The 5,330-nt window shown below is 46.6% G+C and overlaps 1 pseudogene; it reads left to right on the top strand.

The window, feature by feature from the left end:
• Positions 1 to 2,506: 2,506 nt before the first annotated feature.
• Positions 2,507 to 4,528, top strand: LOC121677171 (annotated as a pseudogene).
• Positions 4,529 to 5,330: the final 802 nt, after the last annotated feature.

Genomic DNA, 5,330 nt, shown 5'->3' with positions numbered 1-5,330 from the left:
TTGGCCACTGACTCATTCCTGAGCCAAGCACCAAGGTCCAACAGTCAAAATTAATTATTTAGCTAACATGCCCAATCAGGAGTTACCAACTCACCCCAGCAGATGCCCTGCTTTTCCCCTTAGGAACCCACTCCTGCAGAAACACTTGCTCTTGCTTATTTGTGCTGCTGCTGCAACTTGCTGTCTGCCTTTGCAGCCTCTCCCTCCCCACCCCCACTGCTTGCCCGTCCAGGGTAATAATCTCCATTGTGCTAAGGATTTGGAGTAGGGATATGCCCGGCACCCTGAGGGGGCCAACCTCCCTTACAACTGTATTCCCAAAAAATGTTAAAAGGGAAGGTTTTGAGTTCCACACAAAGAATTGATGAATAGAGAGACAACAGATAGACTTACCATGATCTAATGTCACACAATGTGTGCATGTGTGACTGTCACACAACACCCCACAAATAAGCACAATTTTTAAAATTTATTCATTTTTTTAAAAAAACCTCTTTTCTCATTTTACATACCAATCTCAGTTCCCACTCCCTCCCCTCCTCCTGCTCCCTCTACTTCACCACCCCCTCACTCCTCAGAGAGAGTAAGGCTTCATCCAAATAAACAAAGGATTTCCTAAAATAAGTTTGAAGGGTGTCAAGATCTTGGCCACCTGGGCTACATGGTGAGATCCTATCCCAATTTTTAAAAACCAACACTAAATCAAGGCAAATGCAATAAGATAAGAAAATGAAATGAGATGTAAGGAATAGAAGGCGTGTCACGTAGAGGACAGAGCTGACCAAGGAGCCACTTCAACAATAGCATTAATGGGGACTGGGATGATGTCTTGGTAGATAAAGCGCTTGCTGCACAAGCATGAAGCCTGAGTCCAATCCCAGAATCCACACAAAAAGCTGGAAGTCGCACCATGATTGTAATAGGGGGACTATTCCTGAGGAATGACATCTGATCTCTACATGCATTCCCACACACCGGCACCTACACACACATGGGTATGCACATACCTGTGAGCACGAGCACACATGTGCGTGCGTGCGTGCAAACACACACAATATTAATGACTGAAAACAAATGTAAGTGGCAACAAAGAATGTTTAAGAGGTTTGAAGACTGATAAGACAAAATAAAATAAAAATGTGGCCACAAGGTGGCAGTGCTCCCTGGGGCTATGTTAGCCTGATCTTGGCAGGTATGGGAAGCAAACACATCTGAAATAAACTAAAAAAAAAAAAATTCCTTTCTATCAAAATGTTTTATTTTTTAGGTTTACTTTAATTTTGATGCCATGAGATAACAACTTTCAGGAGTTGCTTCTATTTACTGTAGGATCCAGGAATCAAACTCAGATGGCCAGGTTTAATCTCTAAACACTGATCCCAGTAGTGTGGCACATACCTTTAAGCCCAGCATTAAAGGCTGGCTGTTGTCGGGAGGTGGGGGTGCACACCTTTAATCACAACACTCGAGAGGCAGAGGCAGGCAGATCCCTGTGAATTCGAGGCCAGGCTGGTCTACAAGGCGGATTTTTAGTGCCCTGTTGAAGGACAGGCACCAAAGCCACACAGAGAAACCCTGTCTTGAAAAAAAAAGTTGGCTGTCTCTATGAGTTCCAGGCTAGTCATGACTACATCATGAGGGCCTGTCTCAAGAAAAAAAAATGATTCTACCTCATGTCTACTTCATGCCCACAGTGCATTCAGGACAGAGAAGCACTGGAAGAGAAGCTGGCAAATGCAGGAGTGACCTCACAGGAAACAGAGAGGCTTATTCGTGCAGTCACCAAGGGAGGCAGGGCTGGTCTGCTTTCCTAGGCCTGTGCAGGTGGAAACCCTGCTTCCTACACGACCTCTTTTGGAATATTCCTTCTCCATAACACACTGAGGAGTAAGGTTCATTTGTGGGTCTTGTTGGAGGCCCCGTTTGTTGCCAACTTCCCATGGCTGTGATAAAACACCCGAGACAACCAGCTGGGGAAGGATCTATTCTTTGCACGGTTCCTGTGGTTTTACCCCTGGACACTTGGCTCCATTGATTCTGGTCTGTGATGAGGCAAGAATTTATGGTAGGGAGCATGTGGGGGGACAGCTGTTCACTCCAGATGCAGAGAGAGAGAGGGAAGGAGAAAGGGAGAGAGGGAGGGAGGGAGGGAGGGAGGGAGGGAGGGAGGGAGGGAGGGAGGGAGGGAGGGAGGGAAGAAGAGCTGGCTTTTATTGCAAAGTTCCTGTCCCCAAACCCATTAACCTCTAAGTACATCAATGTATTTTCACACTAATACGATCCAATCACATTCCACAAGTCCCACCTCTGAGCACTGCTGCTCTGGGAACCAAGCTCCTAACACATGCTTTTGGGAGACAGCAGATCTAAACACTGGCATTGTTCTGCCTCAGAGCTAAAGAATAGCACCCAAATGAGCCCTCTCCTAAGCACTGTGGTACCAGAACTATGCAAAAGTAGTTAAATTAAGGAGGCCCACCTGGATCACTGAGCTCAGTGAAATCACATGGCTCTCCCTTGTCAGAGGGGTCCAGGAGGGCTGGAGGAAGCCACAGAGAAAGGGCGGATGGTGGTGGGAGATACAGGCGGCAGTCAAGAACACCTCATGCACCCCTCCCTGGGGCCCCAAAGAGAGGCAGCTCTGTCACACCTTGGCTTCAGCCCCAAGAGACTGCCTCTAGACTTCTGCCCCCGCCCCCGAACTGTAAGGGAGTAAATGCAGGGGAGGGGTGCTGTGGATGACCATCCTGTTGAAGTCACTTGCTGTAGACACTTCATGTGAGGCCTTTTATTTGAGTTCACAGGTGCATGGGAGATGAGCAAACACAAAATTAGCCTCCTTTTCCCTCAGAACATTTCAGCAATAGATACAGTTGACTGGGACTGGTGGCATCTTGTGGATTCCACCCAGGGAGTGGTTGGCCTATGGAGTGTTTGGTCTAGGGCATGAGCGATGAATGTACCCCACGACTTTCAATTTGTATGTTAATACAGTCCTTTTGTTCTACTCTCACCTCTTGAAATCAGGGGTATATTAAGCTGTTGGAAAACAAAACACAGGCGGATTTTTAGTACTCACTGAAATTCCCTCCCGGTACTATCCTATATGTTTCTGCGTTTTATTATTTTTGTTCGCATCTTTGTATTCTTTACTATATTTCTAAATCCCCACGCCTCCACTCTGGAAGAGGGTATTTTTGCCAAGGCTGGCCCCCAACAGCATCTGGGTTCCCGGATGCCTCCAGAGAAACCGCAGAGAAGTGACCTTAGCTGGCCCAAAGGAGAGTTGGAGGTGCTAAAGTCCCAGGGTCCTGCTGACCACATCTTAAGCTGCTGGGTGTGAGAGAAAGTTTGATTTAAAAACTGATTATGTTGTCTGCCAGACATGTACCATGAACCCTCCTGTGTGCTGGTCAGATCAGTCAGGCAGAAAAACATCACAATTGAGAAAGGACCACGGGCACACTGAAGTGGTGGGTCTTATATGATAGTGGATGCTTACCGTGGGAAAAATGCCTCATGGGATGATTTAAGAATGACAGTTTCGTTCCCTTGTGGGGGTGGCAGAAATCGAGGAGGCCCTGCCCGCTGGCCTGGCACCCTTGGGAGAACACCGATTGATCAGGAGGATGTTCAGGAGGGATGAGAACAAGAATGTAGCCTTGGTAAGGCTTACGGTAGAGACTAGCAGTGCTCTGGTTCCCAAGGAGATACCTGGAAAAGGCGGTGTCTGGAGAGCGATCTTTAAGCCTCCTGATGCTGATAATGAGTTTTTATGCAGATTAAATGAGTTTTTAAAGGGAGAGGGCATGACGATGGGTGAACTGACCAGAGTTCTTGGGAACAGAAATGACCCTCTCAGCTTAGACCAGGGCATGATCCCTGAAATGCGAACCCCCATGTTGGCACAGGCATTAGATGAGGCCCTTAAGCTTACCCTGCAGTATCTGAGGTACAAAAAGTTGAGTGTATTCTCAGGCAGGGATCCTCCATGACCAGGTGGAGAAGAATTTGAGTCTTGGATGTTTCATACTTCTCAGGTAATGAAAACATGGCAGGTTTCGGATGTAGAGAAAAGGAGGCAGTTGATAGAGAGTCTTAGAGGCACAGCATTTATGGGAGTCCTCAAGATAAACAATCCTTTCATTACAGTTGCAGAATGCCCGAAGACTCTTGAGACAATATTTGGGATTATTGATAATCCTAGGTCACTGCAGGTCAAATGCCTTACCACTTACCAGAAGATGGATGAAGAGCTGTCTGCATATGTTCTAAGGCTGGAGCCTTTGTTACAGAAACTGGTACAGAAGGAGCAATTGAGAAAGAAGTTGTGAATCAGGCTTGTCTCGACCAGATGGTTGCTGGGCAGTTCACAAGACAGTCTGAAGAGAACTTGGACTGCCAGACGTGGCCCAGCCCCAGGCTTGCTGCAGTCACACTGACAGGGGACAAGGCGGCAGCAGAGGAGGAGGAAGAGGACTTCTTCGGGCTTCACTTGACCCAAGACCAGCAAGGATGTCATGGGTAGACTATGGAGGAATTCATGTCAGGGATCAGCCCGTTCCCACCTTGTGCTGCCAAGTAACTAACCGTTTGTCATGTTCACCCTAGTGAATGTCTCCCCAGTGTGTTACCGACATGGACATGCCATGCTACACTGGTAATTATTTACATTAAAAGATCAGTCATTCTACTAGTACAGTGTTCCAAGAGACCAAAGTTCACTTGCACATGTAATAGTCATATATGTCCAAGTCATCAGTTTTTAATAGTTTTTGAGTGTTGCCACATTTCTAGTAAAGACCCTGAGCCAAGACTGGCAATGATATTTAGGGTTTTTAAAAATAAATCAGTTATTGATTCTGTGCAATCTAAAAGCAAAACTGAATGCTGAGGTTAAGTCTACAACAGCTATCTTTAGGTCTGTGATGTGTCTGACGTGTTGTCAAAGTATCTGGTTCTTAATGCCATTTCCTTCTTGGTATTATTAAATTGAATACATAAAGGAATGCTAAAAATAATAATAATAATCCCAGGCATTTCCAAACTGGCCAACCTTCAAGTTGCATGAGGGGATAAAGAGCCAACCCCTAAATGCAGCATCACCATGCCGCTGAAGGCCACAATGGACACCACTGGGAGACAAGTGCTGGTTCTGCTTTCCACCCAATGTGAAGAAATAGTCAAGAGCTTCTTCTGGCTGTGTGAGTTGCCTAACCTGGCCAACCGTTCCTCTCTCCAGCAAGCCTTGGGGCTGATCCACAAGAGGACATCTTAAAGAGCCAGGCACATGGCAGACATTCTGCTGTGATGCACAGCACACCCACAGT

This window comes from Arvicola amphibius, chromosome 1 (assembly GCF_903992535.2).
Source record: "Arvicola amphibius chromosome 1, mArvAmp1.2, whole genome shotgun sequence".
In the NCBI taxonomy this organism is placed as follows: domain Eukaryota; kingdom Metazoa; phylum Chordata; class Mammalia; order Rodentia; family Cricetidae; genus Arvicola; species Arvicola amphibius.
The sequence above is the reverse complement of the archived record's forward strand: the minus strand, read 5'-3'. Positions and strand labels throughout refer to the sequence as shown.